Genomic DNA, 20,058 nt, shown 5'->3' on the forward strand with positions numbered 1-20,058 from the left:
CCGGGGTGGAGCCCCCCATGCCCTCTACCCCAGTGTGTGGCTCTGGCTTCCACTACACACACCACCACAGAGCCAACAGTGAGATGGAACACTGGGCAGGTCAGGGTGTTAGTCTCAGAACTGAGGGGATTGACTGAGGGACTTGGCCACTGTGAGGCAGATGACGTGAAGAGGACATGATCCAGATATATTAAATACTCTTTGTCTCATTACATTCATATTCTCGTCACATTCCTATCAAGTAATTCTACAAATGATATATATATATATATATATATATATATATATATATATATATATATATATATATATATATATATATATATATAGCAAACAATCAACATATTACCGAATATTCTGAGTGATAAAAATATAGTACCTGATAGAACGTTGACCTCGATTCTTGTAAGGTCGGCGTTCGATTCCCGATGGTCCCAGTTCTTGGGTGCCATTCCTCCTTCACTCATTCCTTATATCTTAGCTCTTTTTTCCCCTCATATATCGCTTCCAGGCACTTTATAATCTTAGTGATTCAGCGCCATAGATAATTACTTTATCAAACCTAATGACAGTTATTTGGAGTTAACTATCTACATTTACCTATCTACATTTGTAGTTATCTATCTACCCCTACCCGCTAAACACACAGCGAAACTAACACGTTGTTACAACGTTGGAACAAGTTATTAACACCTTCTAACAAGTTGTAACAACCAGTATAGCAAGATGTGACAACGTTCTAATACGTCATACAAATTTTATAACAAGATGAGCGCCTGACAGCTGGGTGGACAGCGCTTCGGATTCGTAGTCCTGAGGTTCCGGGTTCGATCCCCGGTGGAGACGGAGACAAATGGGCAAAATGTTTCTTTTACCCTGATGCCCCTGTTACCTAGCAGTAAATAGGTACCTAGGAGTTAGACAGCTGTCACGGGCTACTTCCTGGGGGGTGGAGGCCTGGTCGAGGACCGGGCCGCGGGAACGCTAAGCCCCGAAATCATCTCAAGATAACCTCAAGATGTATCAACTTGTAACAAGCGGAAAATAGGAAGACTTACGTGTGTGTGTTTGTAAGGGTGTGACCTGATGTGTGTACCGCGGCTCACCTGCAACTGTACCATTCCTCTGTGGGTCCATCCTACCTGGTGCTGTAGTGTGCTTGTGGCCGGGGCTTAGCGTCCCCGCGGCCCGGTCCTCGACCAGACCTCCTTTTGTTACACACCCCCAGGAAGCAACCCGTAGCAGCTGTCTATGTTGTTGTTATAGATTCAGCTACTCGGAACAAGTTCCAAGTAGCACGTGCTATGGTGAGCCCATAGTGGACTTATCTGGCACAGGAGCGGTGCTGTGTCCTCTGGCAGCTGTCTAACTCCCAGGTACCTATATACAGCTGGTGCTGTAGCGTGATTGTGGTCAAATGAGGTGGGTGGAGAGGGAGCAGATATCATCCGAGATAAAGGAGTAAGTGTTGAGAGCAGCGGAAGCATAGATGATGAGGGGATGATGGTGGTGAAGGTCCTTTTGGTGAGAGAAAAGGTCACTGCTGATAATATATATCTTGCTCTCCCTCCCTCCCTCCCTCCTTCTCCCTCCCCCCTTCCTTCTCCCTCCTTCTTGGTGATGGATGGACAGTTTCCGTACATGTTAGTTTTCATGTTTTCAAGCGAGACGAGGGGACGTAAGTGGACGCTGGTATCGTAATTGAGTCGAGGAAATGTAAGGAAGTTCTCATAACCCTGTAGGAGAGGCCAGTAAGCGCTGGAAGAAGTTGTAGAAGCCACCTCACTCACAACCTTGAGAATTACAACACCACAATATTTAACTTAAAACAAGTCTAACAGCCTGGTTGATCAGTCCAGCAACCAGGAGGCCTGGTCGACGACCGGGCCGCGGGGGACACTAAGCCCCGGAAGCACCTCAAGGTAACCTCAAGGTAAGGCTAGCAGACAGGTCATAATGGGAGCTAGACGGGGAGCCGGTCGGCCGAGTGGACAGCACGCTGGACTTGTGATCCTGTGCTCCTGGGTTCGATCCCGGCCGCCGGCGAGAAACAATGGAGAATGTTTCTTTCACTCTATGCCCCTGTTACCTAGCAGTAAATAGGTACCTGGGTGTTAGTCAGCTGTCACGGGCTGCTTCCTGGGGGTGGAGGCCTGGTCGAGGACCGGGCCGCGGGGACACTAAAAAGCCCCGAAATCATCTCAAGATAACCCCAAGATACCTGATATTATTCTGCGCCAATTTTTTAACTGTTTTTATCGCGGCTCCCTGGTTGGCTGTGGGGGCCGGTGTGTACTCACCTAGATGTGCTTGCGGGGTTGAGCTCTGTCTCTTTGGTCCCGCCTGTGTGTGTGTGTGAGTGTCTCTCCCCTACTGTGTCTCTCAGTTCAGCATGTGAGCGTGAAGGTCACGCCTCACATGCGATAGAGCGGTCAGGTCACGGGTCGACAGGTGTAATTGTTGTTGATGAAGCTGACCTTTGCCTCCTGAACAACCTAACCTACACCCCCCCCCCCCCACACACACTATTTTTGTACCCCCTTCTTACTGTTCCTTCCCTGCTGCTCCCCCTCCCACACCACTCCCCTTTCCCATCTACCACCCTCTACTAGCAGTTCTCTGTTGGGTGTGGTTGGTGGTTGTTGTGGTAGTGGTATTAGGGGGGTAGGGGGGAGGTTGTACTGGTTGTGGTGGTGGTTGAACTGTTTGTAATGGTGGTGGTGGTGGTTGTAGTGGTGGTGTCAACCACACGGAGGGTGTAGTTGTAGGTAAGGAAACAAGAGTGCCACACCCTCCCCCTCCCAGCCTCTGTGGCACTGTATAATGACCAGCGTGGCACCACAATAACAGTGGTCCTGACCCCCGGCACGTGGCCCTTGTGCACGAGGGGGGGGGGGAGGGGGAATTATGGGGTGTTATCAAGGCCAAATGTGAGGCTTTGATGACTCACGAAGCGTTTTCTTCGGTCTTAGATCCGCGAGCTGGATTATGGTTAGTTTATATACCCTCTTCTTGTGCCTAAGGCGGGGTTATCTTGAGGTTATTTCGGGGCTTAGTGTCCCCGCGGCCCGGTCCTCGACCAGGCCTCCACCCCCAGGAAGCAGCCCGTGACAGTTAACTAACTCCCAGGTACCTATTTATCGTTAGGTAACAGGGGCATTACGGTGAAAGAAACTCTGCCTATAGTTTCTCGCCGCCGCATGGGATCGAACCCAGGACCACTGGATCACTCGTCCAGTGTTCTGTCCCCTCAGCCACCGTGGTGTGTAGTGTTGCTGTGGGGTGTGTGGTGTTGATGTGTGGTGTGCGGTGCTGGGGTGTGTGGTGTTGCTGTGTGGTGTGTGGTGTTGTGTGATGGGGTGTGTTGTGGGCAGATAATTAGTGCTTATAGTCCAACGTGGACCGCTGGATGGAATGGACTTGAGTCGAGGACGGGTTGCGGTGTGAGGACTGGTTGGGGGCATTGCTACACTCTTACTAAGGGTGAGGATGGCGGGGAGGAAGTGGTGGTATAAGAGGTGCTAGTAGAGCAGCGTCTTGGGGCGGTGTAAGACCTATACCTGCCTGTGAGAGGGAGTAAAGAGGACCACCTGTTACACTCTCCGGCGGAGTGTTGTTATGGCATTATCACATCTCCCGTACCCCAGCCTCCACCTGTGTGTGTGTATGTGTGTGTGTGTGTGTGTGTGTGTGTGTGTGTGTGTGTGTGTGTGTGTGTGTGTATGTGTGTGTGTGTGTGTGTGTGTGTGTGTGTGTGTGTGTGTGTGTGTGTGTGTGTGTGTGTGTGTGTGTGTGTGTGTGTGTGTCGCAATTTTGGTTTAAAGGTGTTGGTGGACTAGTGTGTGTGTACGCACCTAGTTGTGATGTGTATGGCTGGTGGATGTGTATAGTTGGTGGATGTGTATGGCTGGTGGATGTGTATGGTTGGTGGATGTGTATGGTTGGTGGATGTGTATGGCTGGTGGATGTGTATGGTTGGTGGATGTGTATGGTTGGTGTATGTGTATGGCTGGTGGATGTGTATGGTTGGTGGATGTGTGTGGCTGGTGGATGTGTATGGCTGGTGGATGTGTATGGTTGGTGGATGTGTGTGGCTGATGGATGTGTATGGTTGGTGGATGTGTATGGCTGGTGGATGTGTATGGCTGGTGGATGTGTATGGCTGGTGGATGTGTATGGCTGGTGGATGTGTATGCCTGGTGGATGTGTATGGTTGGTGGATGTGTATGGTTGGAGGATGTGTATGGCTGGTGGATGTGTATGGTTGGTGGATGTGTATGGCTGGTGGATGTGTATGACTTGTGGATGTGTATGGTTGGTGGATGTGTATGGTTGGTGGATGTGTATGGTTGGTGGATGTGTATGGTTGGTGGATGTGTATGGCTGGTGGATGTGTATGGCTGGTGGATGTGTATGGTTGGTGGATGTGTATGGTTGGTGGATGTGTATGGTTGGTGGATGTGTATGGCTGGTGGATGTGTATGGTTGGTGGATGTGTGTGGCTGATGGATGTGTATGGTTGGTGGATGTGTATGGTTGGTGGATGTGTATGGTTGGTGGATGTGTATGGTTGGTGGATGTGTATGGTTGGTGGATGTGTATGGTTGGTGGATGTGTATGGTTGGTGGATGTGTATGGTTGGTGGATGTGTATGACTTGTGGATGTGTATGGCTGGTGGATGTGTATGGTTGGTGGATGTGTATGGCTGGTGGATGTGTATGACTTGTGGATGTGTATGGCTGGTGGATGTGTATGGTTGGTGGATGTGTATGGTTGGTGGATGTGTATGGTTGGTGGATGTGTATGGCTGGTGGATGTGTATGGTTGGTGGATGTGTATGGTTGGTGGATGTGTATGGTTGGTGGATGTGTATGGTTGGTGGATGTGTATGGTTGGTGGATGTGTATGACTTGTGGATGTGTATGGCTGGTGGATGTGTATGGTTGGTGGATGTGTATGGCTGGTGGATGTGTATGACTTGTGGATGTGTATGACTTGTGGATGTGTATGGCTGGTGGATGTGTATGGTTGGTGGATGTGTATGGCTGGTGGATGTGTATGGTTGGTGGATGTGTATGGCTGGTGGATGTGTATGGTTGGTGGATGTGTATGGCTGGTGGATACACACACAATTAATGATAAAGACAGATAACTGTCCAAGACGTAAGAGATGATGCAGGTTAAAGAGGGCTGGGGGACAGGAGCTGAAGTACACTTGACTGAAGCAAAGTCAAAAATGCAATAAAATTCAAATCAATAAAAAAAACAATGGAGAGAGCGATTGTACAGGAGCTACAGAGAGGGCAATGTAGCAAGTACAGGTGAAGAGGAGAGAGAGAGAGAGAGAGAGAGAGAGAGAGAGAGAGAGAGAGAGAGAGAGAGAGAGAGAGAGAGAGAGAGAGAGAGAGAGATTATCAGAGGCAGCGTTATTACAGGCCTCGTGTGTATTGATCGGCAGTGGTGTCGCTACTCTCTCTCTCTCTCTCTCTCTCTCTCTCTCTCTCTCTCTCTCTCTCTCTCTCTCTCTCTCTCTCTCTCTCTCATGTTTCTTATAAATCATCTGAAGCTTCACCTAAGTATCTATTTATTGATACATTTATTGACATTCCTCCGTTTTCCAAAATAATTATTTAATGCAAAGTTACAAGCAGTAATACATATACATTATAGGATGTATATGTATTAAGTATAGGATGAGGCAGGAGCCAACTGTGTACCAAGTTGTTGACATCATTTCACGTGTATCAACATGTGTAGAAAACATGTTACAAAGGCAAGTCAACCTGGGATTGAATGATCGATGATGGAGTGATATATGTTGAGAATGGCACAGCCAACATGTTGATGGCTGAGCGGCTTGTGTTGTGGTTGCCGGCTTCTGGTTCTCCACGAAGTTGGTGCCAGGGTGGGAACCTTGAACACTGATGTAATGACTAGTGAAACCAGGACGGGTCAAAACTAGATGTTAGGGAGCCGGTCGGCCGAGCGGACATCACGCTGGACTTGTGATCCTGTGGTCCTGGGTTCAATTCCAGGCGCCGGCGAGAAACAATGGGCAGAGTTTCTTTCACCCTATGGTCTGTTACCTAGCAGTAAAATAGGTACCTGGGTGTTAGTCAGCTGTCACGGGCTGCTTCCTGGGGGTGGAGGCCTGGTCGAGGACCGGGCCGCGGGGACACTAAAAGCCCCGAAATCATCTCAAGATAACCTCAAGATCAAGATAACCAAGGATGAGACGCATAGCTTCATTTTGCAAAGGTTCAAAGGATTTTAGCTCTTTATCTTTTTAGAGTTTGAGATGTAGAGTATTCAATCACAGAGCTGATAACCGCTATCTAGAACATTCTAGCAAGTCGCAGATTAATTCCACGATTGACACGAACAAGGACCCCGCAAGTGCTTTAATCTCTTCCAGCCTCCTCGAGAGAGAAGTAAGGTGCCTCCCAGGTACTTAATTAGGACTCCAAGACAGCTGTAAGTCTGGCAGTGGCTAAGTGCACCACCATCTATATGATAATTGGGTGGTGGAAGAGAGCATGGGATGGCAGCACGAGTTTTCTGTTCCATTACCGACAGGACAGAAAACTCGTACTCACGTACTGGCTTTATCTTTGATACTGACAGGTGTTGACTCGTAGCACACTCAGGTGATGGATGGGTTAGTTGGTGAATAACACACACACACACACACACACACACACACACACACACACACACACACACACACACACACACACACACACACACACACACACACACATACACACATACACACACACACACACACACACACATACACACACACACCAAAGAGCCAAAGCTCAACCCCCGCAAGCACAAATAGGTGAGTACACGTGTTTTTCCATTAGGGGGCCTGGTAGCCTGGTGGATAGCGCGCAGGACTCGTAATTCTGTGGCGCGGGTTCGATTCCCGCACTCGGCAGAAACAAATGGACAAAGTTTCTTTCACCCTGAATGCCCCTGTTACCTAGCAGTAAATAGGTACCTGGGAGTTAGTCAGCTGTCACGGGCTGCTTCCTGGAGTGTGTGTGTGTGGCGTGGGGGAAAAAAATAGTAAACAGTTAATTGACAGTTGAGAGGCGGGCCGAAAGAGCAAAGCTCAACCCCCGCAAACTCAACTAGGTGAATACAACTAGGTGAATACAACTAGGTGAATACAACTAGGTGAATACAACTAGGTGAATACACGGACATTAACCTAAAACAGAGATATCTAAAACAGAGATATAGATCAAAATGTAAGACGTCATGAAGGAGATATAAAAAGAGTGAGAGGAGACACGGGAGATAAAGAGGAGAGAGTAAAGAGTAATCACCGTCACATTGTTGTAGAGGGGACCAGTAGAGGCAAGGACAGCTGTTGGACCCTCACTACACAATAACCACTCTGCTAAAGGGGAAAAGTGTTACCTTTCAAGTGTGGAGAGGGGAAGAGGAGAGGGGAGGAGAACGAAGAGGACAAGGGGAGGAAAGGTTGGGTGAAGGAAAAGGAGTCTCTCAGATGGGGGAAGGTGGTTGTTGTTATAGATTCAGCTACTCGGAACAAGTTGCAAGTAGCACGGGCTATGGTGAGCCCGTAGTGGACTTACCTGGCACAGGAGCGGGGCAAGTGTGGGGAAGGTGAGGTGAGGTAGTGTAGGGTGTGGGGGAAGTGAAGGAGCTGTAAGAACCGTCTGAAGAACATAAAGTAACCTGTAGAATGTCTATTGACCCATAAGAGGCAGTGGCTATTGATATCGAACCAGACTCATTAAAATATACTTGATGTCTATATATATCTAATCAATGTTTACAGATTTCCAGCTATCCTGTAAACATCTCTTGTATTACCCGGTAACTTCTTCCATAAATATACAACTTTTTTTCTAACCAGTATTTACCCAAGTCTATCCTTAATTCACGCAGAAATCATAATTGCGTGATGCATCAACTGAACAAATCCACAAGGGCCGTGACGAGGATTCGAACCTGCGACCGGGAGCATCCCAGACACTGCCTTAATCGACTGAGCTACGACAGGGTTAAAAGGGTTGAAACCGAAGTTCTACTGAACTTACTGGATCCCGTAGCCTCTCCGAGGCACAAACCAGGCTTTTACACAATTCCCCCCCCCCCTCCCTGCACCCGAGCTATGTCAACAGGCCTTTTAACCCTGTCGTAGCTCAGTCGATTAAGGCAGTGTCTGGGATGCTCCCAGACGCAGGTTCGAATCCTCGTCACGCCCCTTGTGGATTTGTTAATTTAATCCCAGTTGTTTTCCCCTTCATGATAAAATCACTCTTTGGAAAGGAGACGAGAGAGGTATCAAATAATATATACATGGGAGATACTGGAGGGCCAGGTCCCAAATTTGCTCAGTTGAATAACAACATACTGGAGCGAAAGACATGGAAGGAAATGCAGAATAGAACCAGTGAGGAGTAGAGGTGCCATAGACACAATCAGAGAACGCTGAACATCAGAGGTCCACAGTTGTTCAACACCCTCCCAGCAAGCATTAGAAATATTGCCGGAACAAAGGTAGATGTCTTCAAGAGGCACTTAGATAAGTTCTTGCAATAAGTGCCGGACAAAACCAGGCTGTAGTGGATATGTGAGCCTGCGGGCCGCTCCAGGCAACAGCCTGTTGGACCAAGTTATCGCAAGTCGAGCCTGGCCTCAAGCCGGGCTTGGGAGTAGAATTCCTGAAACCCTCTCCAGGTTGGCAGCCTCACCTGTATATTGGACTATATACTATGTATAATGTGTTAAAGTGAGAACTATTTCGTTACAAACATATATTGATCAACTAGGCTGTATTTCTTCAGGCAGGAAGAATGAACATGCACATTATTGGTCAGAACAAGGCAGGATGAACAACCCAGCGGGTTTTCTTCCTATTGGGGGGTGTTGTACATGCTGCTATGGCGGTGTGTCCACTCACAGGATGAGTGCCGCTGCCCAATAAACTCGCCCCTCGGGGCAAAATTTAAAATAAAATTTAGCCATTCTTACGCACATACTCTCATATCTCTCTCTCTCTCTCTCTCTCTCTCTCTCTCTCTCTCTCTCTCTCTCTCTCTCTCTCTCTCTCTCTCTCTCTCTCTCTCTCTCTCTCTCTCTCTCTCTCTCTCTCTCTCTCTCTCTCTCTCTCTCTCTCTCTCTCTCTCTCTCTCTCTCTCTCTCTCTCTCTCTCTCTCTCTCTCTCTCTCTCTCTCTCTCTCTCTCTCTCTCTTCCTGGTGTGACAGAGATGAGTGATGAAGGTCAACCTTCTCTCTCCGAGTATGACCTCCACCTTAACCCAGAACTCTTGTAAAGGTCAATAGGTGACCCAGGGATGACCTTCCACAAGAGCAGCGGTATTCTACTCAAATTGCCGGAGCTCTTGCCACTAAATCTAGCCAATTAGATTGGGTGTTAATCCCTGCTTGGGGCTCTTGGCGCGTGGGGGGTGGGGGGGGGGCGGTGTTGGCGGGTAACTCTTGACAAGTTTGTCCCCTGTCAAAGTTTCTGTTTTTATGTTGTTTAATTTTTTTCAGCGTCTCAGTCTCTGTGTCACAGTAGGTGTGTGTGTGTGTGTGTGTGTGTGTGTGTGTGTGTGTGTGTGTGTGTGTGTGTGTGTGTGTGTGTGTGTGTGTGTGTGTGTGTGTGTGTGTGCTCACCTATTTGCACTCACCTATTTGTGCTTGTGGGGGTTGAGCTTTGGCTCTTTGGTCCCGCCTCTCAACTGTCAATCAACTGGTGTACAGATTCCTGAGCCTACTGGGCTCTATCATATCTACATTTGAAACTGTGTATGGAGTCAGCCTCCACCACATCACTGCCTAATGCATTCCACCTGTTAACTACTCTGACACTGAAAAAGTTCCTTCTAACGTCTCTGTGGCTCATTTGGGTACTCAGTTTCCACCTGTGTCCCCTTGTTCGCGTCCCACCAGTGTTGGATAGTTCAACATGTTCATACAGTTGTGTATTCCTTGTGGTAGATCGGTCAGGTAGACGATGAACATTACTGGGGCCAGACGTGAACCCTGCGGTACTCCGCTAGCAACACTCCTCCAGTATGATGCATTGTCTCTCATTACCGCCCTCATCTCTCTCTCTCTCATAACAGTTTTTCTCTCTGTCAGCAGTCTACTTGTCATCTCTCAAGCATGATCCAGTTTTCACAACAGATAAACACAGTCAACCCAGCTGTGTGTGTGTGTGTGTGTGTGTGTGTGTGTGTGTGTGTGTGTGTGTGTGTGTGTGTGTGTGTGTGTGTGTGTGTGTGTGTGTGTGTGTGTGTGTGTACGCGTGCTCAGAGTAGCCGACATGTTAGAGCAGATGTCAGCCAGGCTGTCAGGGTGGGGGTGGGGGGGTTGGGGGTGGTGGTGGTGGTGATGGGTTGCTTTAGATTTTAATATCTATACACTTGTGGTTGAGTGGTGGAGTCAGGTTGCTGGCACAGTGAACCTTGTCTGTTGCTCTCTTGTTATCCATGACGTCATCACAACACATCACTGCCTGCTTCTCCCACTCCTTTCCCTTCCCCAACCATCCCTTCCCTTCCTCAACCATCCCTTCCCTTCCTCAACCATCCCTTCCCTTCCTCAACCATCCCTTCCCCAACCATCACTTCCCTTCCTCAACCATCCCTTCCCCAACCATCACTTCCCTTCCCCAACCATCACTTCCCTTCCCCAACCATCCCTTCCCCAACCATCACATCCCTTCCCCAACCATCCCTTCCCCAACCATCACTTCCCTTCCCCAACCATCCCATCCCGTGTGTGTGTGTGTGTGTGTGTGTGTGTGTGTGTGTGTGTGTGTGTGTGTGTGTGTGTGTGTGTGTGTGTGTGTGTGTGTGTGCGTGCGTGGATGAGCTCCGTTGAGTAAAGAAGAGGGTGGTGGTCAGTAAACAAAAATGGCGGGCGACTGAGGTGACATCAGAGCCCGGAGTGCCAGTGCCAGACTGCCTGAGGCTGAAGGCACTCACCGGGTACGTGGGGCTTGCTTGCTTACTGGCTCACCAGGGGATCACCACACACACTCTCTGGCACTGCTGCCATGGGGGCTTACCTTCACTACCACCCTCCTGTTTAACCTGTCTACCTTCACTAACTCTCAACACCACACTCGTTTCCTAAGTCTCTCTAGTCCCTCATTTGGAATTCGTGCGTCGTGTGGGTGCGTCGTCGTACCGCGTGTACTCACCTAGTTCTCACCTAGTTGTGTTTGCGGGGGTCGAGCTCTGGCTCTTTGGTCCCGCCTCTCAACCGTCAATCAACAGGTGTACAGATTCCTGAGCCTATCGGGCTCTGTCATATCTACACTTGAAACTGTGTGTGGAGTCAGCCTCCACCACATCACCCCCTAATGCATTCCATTTGTCAACCACTCTGACACTAAAAAAGTTCTTTCTAATATCTCTGTGGCTCATTTGGGCACTCAGTTTCCACCTGTGTCCCCTTGTGCGTGTTCCCCTTGTGTTAAATAGACTGTCTTTATCTACCCTATCAATCCCCTTCAGAATCTTGAATGTGGTGATCATGTCCCCCCTAACTCTTCTGTCTTCCAGCGAAGTGAGGTTTAATTCCCGTAGTCTCTCCTCGTAGCTCATACCTCTCAGCTCGGGTACTAGTCTGGTGGCAAACCTTTGAACCTTTTCCAGTTTAGTCTTATCCTTGACTAGATATGGACTCCATGCTGGGGCTGCATACTCCAGGATTGGCCTGACATATGTGGTATACAAAGTTCTGAATGATTCTTTACACAAGTTTCTGAATGCCGTTCGTATGTTGGCCAGCCTGGCATATGCCGCTGATGTTATCCGCTTGATATGTGCTGCAGGAGACAGGTCTGGCGTGATATCAACCCCCAAGTCTTTTTCCTTCTCTGACTCCTGAAGAATTTCCTCTCCCAGATGATACCTTGTATCTGGCCTCCTGCTCCCTACACCTATCTTCATTACATTACATTTGGTTGGGTTAAACTCTAACAACCATTTGTTCGACCATTCCTTCAGCTTGTCTAGGTCTTCTTGAAGCCTCAAACAGTCCTCTTCTGTTTTAATCCTTCTCATAATTTTAGCATCGTCCGCAAACATTGAGAGAAATGAATCGATACCCTCCGGGAGATCATTTACATATATCAGAAACAAGATAGGACCGAGTACAGAGCCCTGTGGGACTCCACTGGTGACTTCACGCCAATCGGAGGTCTCACCCCTCACCGTAACTCTCTGCTTCCTATTGCTTAGATACTCCCTTATCCACTGGAGCACCTTACCAGCTACACCTGCCTGTCTCTCCAGCTTATGTACCAGCCTCTTATGCGGTACTGTGTCAAAGGCTTTCCGACAATCCAAGAAAATGCAGTCCGCCCAGCCCTCTCTTTCTTGCTTAATCTGTGTCACCTGATCGTAGAATTCTATCAAGCCTGTAAGGCAAGATTTACCCTCCCTGAATCCATGTTGGCGATTTGTCACGAAGTCCCTTCTCTCCAGATGTGTTACCAGGTTTTTTCTCACGATCTTCTCCATCACCTTGCATGGTATACAAGTCAAGGACACTGGCCTGTAGTTCAGTGCCTCTTGTCTGTCGCCCTTTTTGTATATTGGGACCACATTCGCCGTCTTCCATATTTCTGGTAGGTCTCCCGTCTCTAGTGATTTACTATACACTATGGAGAGTGGCAAGCAAAGTGCCTCTGCACACTCTTTCAGTACTCATGGTGAGATCCCATCTGGACCAACCGCCTTTCTAACATCCAGATCCAGCAGGTGTCTCTTGACCTCCTCTCTCGTAATTTCGAACTCCTCCAAGGCCGCCTGGTTTACCTCCCTTTCTCCTAGCACAGTGACCTCACCCTGTTCTATTGTGAAGACCTCCTGGAACCTCTTGTTGAGTTCCTCACACACCTCTCTGTCATTCTCTGTATACCTGTCCTCGCCTGTTCTAAGTTTCAATACCTGTTCTTTCACTGTTGTTTTCCTTCTGATGTGACTGTGGAGTAGCTTTGGTTCGGTCTTGGCTTTGTTTGCTATATCATTTTCAAAAATTTTCTCTGCTTCTCTTCTCACCCTGACGTACTCATTCCTGGTTCTCTGGTATCTCTCCCTGCTTTCTGGTGTTCTGTTATTCCGGAAGTTCCTCCACGCCTTCTTGTTCAGTTTCTTCGCTTCCATACATGCCCTATTATACCATGGATTCTTTTGTTGCTTCTCGGATTTTTCCCTTTGGGCCGGGATGAACCTGTTTACTGCCTCCTGACACTTTTGGGTAACATAGTCCATCATACCCTGTACAGACTTGTCTCTGAGGTCTGTGTCCCAAGGTATTTCACTTAGGAAACTTCTCATCTGTTCATAATTCCCCTTTCGGTATGCCAGCCTTTTGATTCCTAGTTCTTTTTGGGGGGAGATAAGTCCTAGCTCTACCAGGTACTCAAAGTTCAATACACTGTGGTCACTCATTCCCAAGGGCGCTTCCATCTTAACTTCCCTTATATCCCATTCATTTAGGGTAAATATCAAATCAAGCATTGCTGGTTCATCTTCTCCTCTCATTCTTGTTGGCTCTGCGTGTGTGTGCGTGTGCGTGCGTGTGCGTGCGTGTGCGGGTTGAGAGAGGCGGGAGGGGTCTGAAGGAGCTGCTGGAGAATTGCAGGTTAGAACGGAAGTTGTGGAAGGGCGTGAGGTCATACACACTGCCCAGGGTACTAACGAACCCCCCTAACCCTCCCTCTCACTCCCTAATACTCTCCCACCTCCACCACTCTTCCCACCTTTCCCCTACTGCCCCCTCCCAGCCTTCTCTCTCCCCTCCCTCCCTTCTCTCTCTCTCTCTCTCCACACCTGATCACTCTGATTGCAATCTAAGTTTTGCTTGATCACATCCGCCTCCTGTGTCCTCCACTATCAGTATTCTATCAGAAGACTCAATAGTACTCAGGTCTTCCTGGGTATCCTTCGCCCCAGGAGGGTGTTAGAACGACACACACCTGACTCCCCTGATGTACACCTAACCAGGTGTGTCCTTCAAGTCATACGACATTGAACCAACCACCCATTAGGCTGAAATTAAAAAAATATTGAGAGTAGGCGTGTCATATGTATCGTATGAGGTTATATGTGATCTATATGTGACTAGACGTGGCAAATTATGAGTCATATATGAGGCTAGAGGCGCCACATGTTTGCAGTATGAGATGGTATATTGAAATGCCGCCTTTCTGTAGCACGTGTAATTGATTAGAAGCTGTTACACCAGAACCGAGAAGGTGGTGAAGTACAACAGGTCATTGGCTAGTTAAATATCACGCAATTTCTTGGTCAATAATTCTTCATCAACTCATCGCCATTACTTCCTTGTACTGGGCCGACACATGCTGTAGTACTGGAGGGCTACTGTACACACAGTACTACGCGGACACACAGTACTGGGCCGAGACGGTGTAGAGTCCAGTATAGAGTATAGTACAGAGTTAGTATGGTATAGAGTTATAGGTAGGAGACCAATGACAGGTTAGACGGTTGGGGGATAGAGTGGCAAGAGGAAGGGTGTAGGGACGGGTGTAGGGACGGGTGTGGGCGGCAGGGGTGGGCGGCAGGTGTGGGCGGCAGTACCAGGCCAACCACCAACGGATGTGTGCTAATGAGGTCTCACAATCTACCCTTAACACTGCCGCTAGCAATATACACTTTTTTATGACAAATATCGTGACGTTGGTAATTTTAGTGAGGGAAGGAGGAGAGGTAGAGGAGAGGCCATGGTGGGGGGAGGAGAGGTAGAGAAGGGGCCATGGTGGGGGGAGGAGACGGATTGGAGGAGGAAGGAGCATTGTAAAATCTTCGAGGTCAGGTTGAATGGATTCTCCACATCCGGAGAAGGTCATTCTTTAAAAACTAAATTATGCGCTGGTTTCTCGGGTATTTTTCTTTGTATAATACGCGTGTTTGAAGGGGCGTCGGCTGAGGGGTTGTTATCTCCACCCGTTGCCCGTGAAAGTAATGACTGGAATTGCCTGACGGGTAATTAGGATCGGAACAGCTGGAGTTGTGATGGCGTCTCCTGCTCCTCACGCTAATTTAACACTCTTTACCCGGGGGTCTGATTCACGAAGCACTTACGCCAGCACTTACGAACCTGTACATCTTTTCTCAATCTTTGGCGGCTTTGTTTACATTTATTAAACAGTTTACAAGCATGAAAACTTGCCAATCAACTGTTGTTATTGTTATAAACAGCCTCCTGGTGCTTCGGAGCTCATTAACTGTTTAATAATTGTAAACAAAGCCGCCAAAGATTGAGGAAAGATGCACACGTTCGTAAGTGCTTGCGTAACTACCTCGTGAATCCGGGTCTAGAATCTTGTATTTTCGAGTGGAACCAGTTTAATGAGGCTCCTGGAACTGCATTTTCTTACACGCTTCTTAAAGTCCTCCAGTTAACCACGTGTTAATTATTATACCTTTCTTTGACACGGAGACAAAAGTTGGTGTTGGTGAGGTTGTCGCTCACAAGTGTGGGGTAATCTGCTCTTGTTATCATCACTCCTCAAGTACAAGTCTTAGTGATTCATCTTCAAATGTCAAGTGTTCTTCTCCGCCTCTCTTGCTAACCCTGCAATTTACAGTTCTTTATACACATTTTCAGTCTGGGTGAAACCGTCAGGTCTTTTCCATTTTCGTAAATTACCGAGATCGTGAAGACTGGCTGATGAAACATGACCAAAGTAAGAATATGGCAGAAGGGAATGTTAATTATCATTGCGCGACGGAATCACAATAATGTAATGAATAAAATGTCACACAGAACATTTAAGAACATTTAAGAACGCAGAAGTTGTTAAACACATTGGCCATAACATAACACACACACACACACACACACACACACACACACACACACACACACACACACACACACATACATACATATATATATATATATATATATATATATATATATATATATATATATATATATGTGTACATATATAATGTTGGGCTGGAGTTTAGAGACGAGAGTTCGATCCCAGCGGCTGTGAGCACATCACTATGTGTCACAGACAACACATAGTGTTGTGTAAGTGTCACAGACGACACATACACAACACTCCACAACCCGGCGGCCAGTGAAAATATATATGTCTCGTGGTGGCCTCTTTACTGTCCCACAGGATAGCAGATAGAATAAGTGTTCCATACTCTGGCATGTGGTGTTGAGGTGTGTGGAGTATGGCGTCTCATGTTCGCTGGTGATGCCTTGTCAAGTTTACCATCGACCTGGGGACCGATGGCTTGAGTTCAACCTGTAAAAAACAGTAAAAAAAATGGAATCGATCAATTTCGAATCAGTTGGTAGTATGGTTGCTCGTGTCCTGGCCTTCAGACCTGTAGACCCAAGGTCATGCTCAAAGGTCAACCAAATGTCAGGATGAGATTCCCGAATGAGCATTTGAAACTGTTCCTGGTGGAAGACAGGTGTTCGAGGAGCAGCGAGCGGTGATAACTGGGCGGAGGCACAACTGGGTAAGGAACTACTTGAAGGACAGACAACAGTCACAGGCAGAGATGACGTTTACACACCTCAGATATGAGGCATTGAAACTAGTTCTCTGAAGCCCAAATGAACCTAAGGAATGTAAGGAAACACTCTTGTTCTTACATTATGTTGGGATTAATTCTTCTTAATTCTGGGATTCTGTTGAATCCCAGAATCCCGAGTGGTCAACGAGGGAAATACACTGCAAGAAGTTGTGGAAGCCACCTCCATCCACAAGTTTAAGGTCAGATTCGACAAAGAATTCAAACGTCAGCATAGTTCATTTATATATAATTGGTACAATAGTGAGAAAATAGATAGGAGCAGCCGTGAGGAGGATTCGAATCTATGCTCTAGGTACTCCAAAGCAAACTCCTTCTTGGTGCAGCTGAAGAGAAGCGTAAGACGTTGAGTTCCTAGACTACAAAGCCAGAGTGCATGAAGGAGTAGTGTGAAACCTCAGGATTTCTAGAGAATTCAGTTGAATCCCCGTTTACAATTCTTTTGACCATGTCGTGGCGTAGTGGTCTGAGGCGTGTGCTTGCGAGTACCCTGAGCATAGGTTCGAATCCTCCTCACTTCTGCTACTGATTTTCTCATTGATACATTACGCTAATGGGATTTCTTTGGGCAGGTACAACGAGGCTATTAGGCGGGGCACCAGGAGCTAGAGCCCCACTTCCCCGTAGTCACCGATGGGCAAGCACTGATGGGGAAGTAAAGGTCAGGGTCAAAGGTCATATCATGCTCAAGGTTCAGGTACTGTGCTTTGACCAGAGTCAAAGATCGTGCTGAAGGGTTAGGTTAAGAGGCGTACTCAAGGATGAGGTTCTGAAGTCATACTCAGGATGAGGTTCAGAAGTCATACTCAAGAATGAGGCTCAGAAGTCATACTCAAGAATGAGGCTCAGAAGTCATACTCAAAATGAGGTTCAGAAGTCATACTCAGAATGAGGTTCAGAAGTCATGCTCAGGATGAGGTTCAGAAGTCATACTCAGTAATGAGGTTCAGAAGTCATACTGAAGAATGAAGTTCAGAAGTCATACTCAAGAATGAGGTTCAGAAGTCATACTCAAGAATGAGGTTCAGAAGTCATACTCAAGAATGAGGTTCAGAAGTCATACTCAAGAATGAGGTTCAGAAGTCATACTCAGTAATGAGGTTCAGAAGTCATACTGAAGAATGAAGTTCAGAAGTCATACTCAAGAATGAGGTTCAGAAGTCATACTCAAGAATGAGGTTCAGAAGTCATACTCAAGAATGAGGTTCAGAAGTCATACTCAAGAATGAGGTTCAGAAGTCATACTCAAGAATGAAGTTCAGAAGTCATACTCAAGAATGAGGTTCAGAAGTCATACTCAAGAATGAGGTTCAGAAGTCATACTCAAGAATGAAGTTCAGAAGTCATACTCAAGAATGAGGTTCAGAAGTCATACTCAAGAATGAAGTTCAGAAGTCATACTCAAGAATGAGGTTCAGAAGTCATACTCAAGAATGAGGTTCAGAAGTCATGCTCAGAATGAGGTTCAGAAGTCATACTCAAGAATGAGGCTCAGAAGTCATACTCAAGAATGAAGTTCAGAAGTCATACTCAAGAATGAGGTTCAGAAGTCATACTCAAGAATGAGGTTCAGAAGTCATACTCAAGGATGAAGTTCAGAAGTCATACTCAAGAATGAGGTTCAGAAGTCATACTCAAGAATGAGGTTCAGAAGTCATACTCAAGAATGAAGTTCAGAAGTCATACTCAAGAATGAGGTTCAGAAGTCATACTCAAGAATGAGGTTCAGAAGTCATACTCAAGGATGAAGTTCAGAAGTCATACTCAAGAATGAGGTTCAGAAGTCATACTCAAGAATGAGGTTCAGAAGTCATACTCAAGAATGAAGTTCAGAAGTCATACTCAAGAATGAAGTTCAGAAGTCATACTCAAGAATGAGGTTCAGAAGTCATACTCAAGAATGAGGTTCAGAAGTCATACTCAAGTATGAGGTTCAGAAGTCATACTCAAGAATGAGGTTCAGAAGTCATACTCAAGGCTGATCATGAAGAAACTTGAGGAGGTTGACATGTGATATACACTAGTTTTGTCCTGTCAGAATAAGATAACATAAGTACACTTTAGAAGTAAGTGAACACGTTACCCCAGAAATAACAATATTACCAAAATAATTAGGCGCGAACACCATAATAGGAAGACCAGTGAATAAAAATAATAATAAAATAAAGGATTGTGTAATCCATCAGCATTACACAATATCTTTCGAAGATCCGTAAGTAACCAGTTGTGTGTGTGGAAACTTTGCTGTGTAAGTCACTTGGTTCTGGGAAGCGTCCTTGGAGGCGAGGGAGTGGAGGGGACGGGATGCTCTGGAGGAGAGGATGGAGGGGGGGGGAGGGTGTGGAAGAGGTTAGGGAGATGGAGGAGGAGAGGTTAGATGAATGGGAGAGGAGCGAGGGAGGGACTCCAGGACTAAACACACACGGCTAGGACAGGTAGTAGTAATATATACATGCAGTCATTAAATGAGACGGTCTAGGACCCAGGAGCTGGAGTCCACAAGCTGCTGGAGAAGTGAACCTTGGAGTGCGGTGTCCGTAGACTACATTCTACACGTTCCACCAGCCCCAACAACTAGCTGCTAGTACCTTGAGGTTACCTTGAGGTGCTTCCGGGGCTTAGCGTCCCCGCGGCCCGGTCGTCGACCAGGCCTCCTGGTTGCTGGACTGATCAACCAGGAGGCCTGGTCGACGACCGGGCCGAGGGGACGCTAAGCCCCGGAAGCACCTCTAGGTAACCTCAAGGTACTAGCTATATTATATTATATAGTAAACTATATTACACGCGAGGCGTCGTTATCTCTGAGGCGACCTCTGCTCTTCACTCTTAACAAAATGTGTCCTGCAAGAAACACAGCAAGAAGGTTTATAAAAGTTTTATAATAAAGAAGGAAGGAAAGGAGAAGAGAGAGAGAGAGAGATTAGATTGGGAGAGAGGGTGGAGAGGTGTGAGAGAGGAAGAGGGGTGGATGTTAGGGGAGCAAGGTGGAGAGGGAAGAGGAGAATAAGGAAAGAGAGATGAAAGAAGGGGGTAAAGAGATACCCGGGCGCAGCCGGGTACTCTCCTAGTAACAAAAATAACAGCAATAATAATAATAATAACGTATGTAGAGGCAGTTGTGGCGACAGTGTTGGGTGGTGTGGAGTGTGGGCGGGGGGGGGGGGGGGGGTCAGCACACCTGTACCGGCCGAGGTAAACATACATGGGTGGGATTTCCCTAGAAAGGTGACGTCAGTGATCCACACCTGATCTTAACGGTGTGTTTTTCTTGTCTCGTTTGGTCGTTCTGACTCCCAACCACCACTACCAGCCACCACCATCGCCGACCACCACCACAACCAACCACCATTACCAGCCACCGCCATCGTCGACCACCACCACCACCATTAGGAGTCCGGCCTCCAGCATATCTTTTTCCAAAGGTCGTGCTGGGGACCATCCTGGTCCCCAGTACAGATTCACCCA

This window comes from Procambarus clarkii, chromosome 78 (genome assembly GCF_040958095.1).
Source record: "Procambarus clarkii isolate CNS0578487 chromosome 78, FALCON_Pclarkii_2.0, whole genome shotgun sequence".
NCBI lineage: Eukaryota > Metazoa > Arthropoda > Malacostraca > Decapoda > Cambaridae > Procambarus > Procambarus clarkii.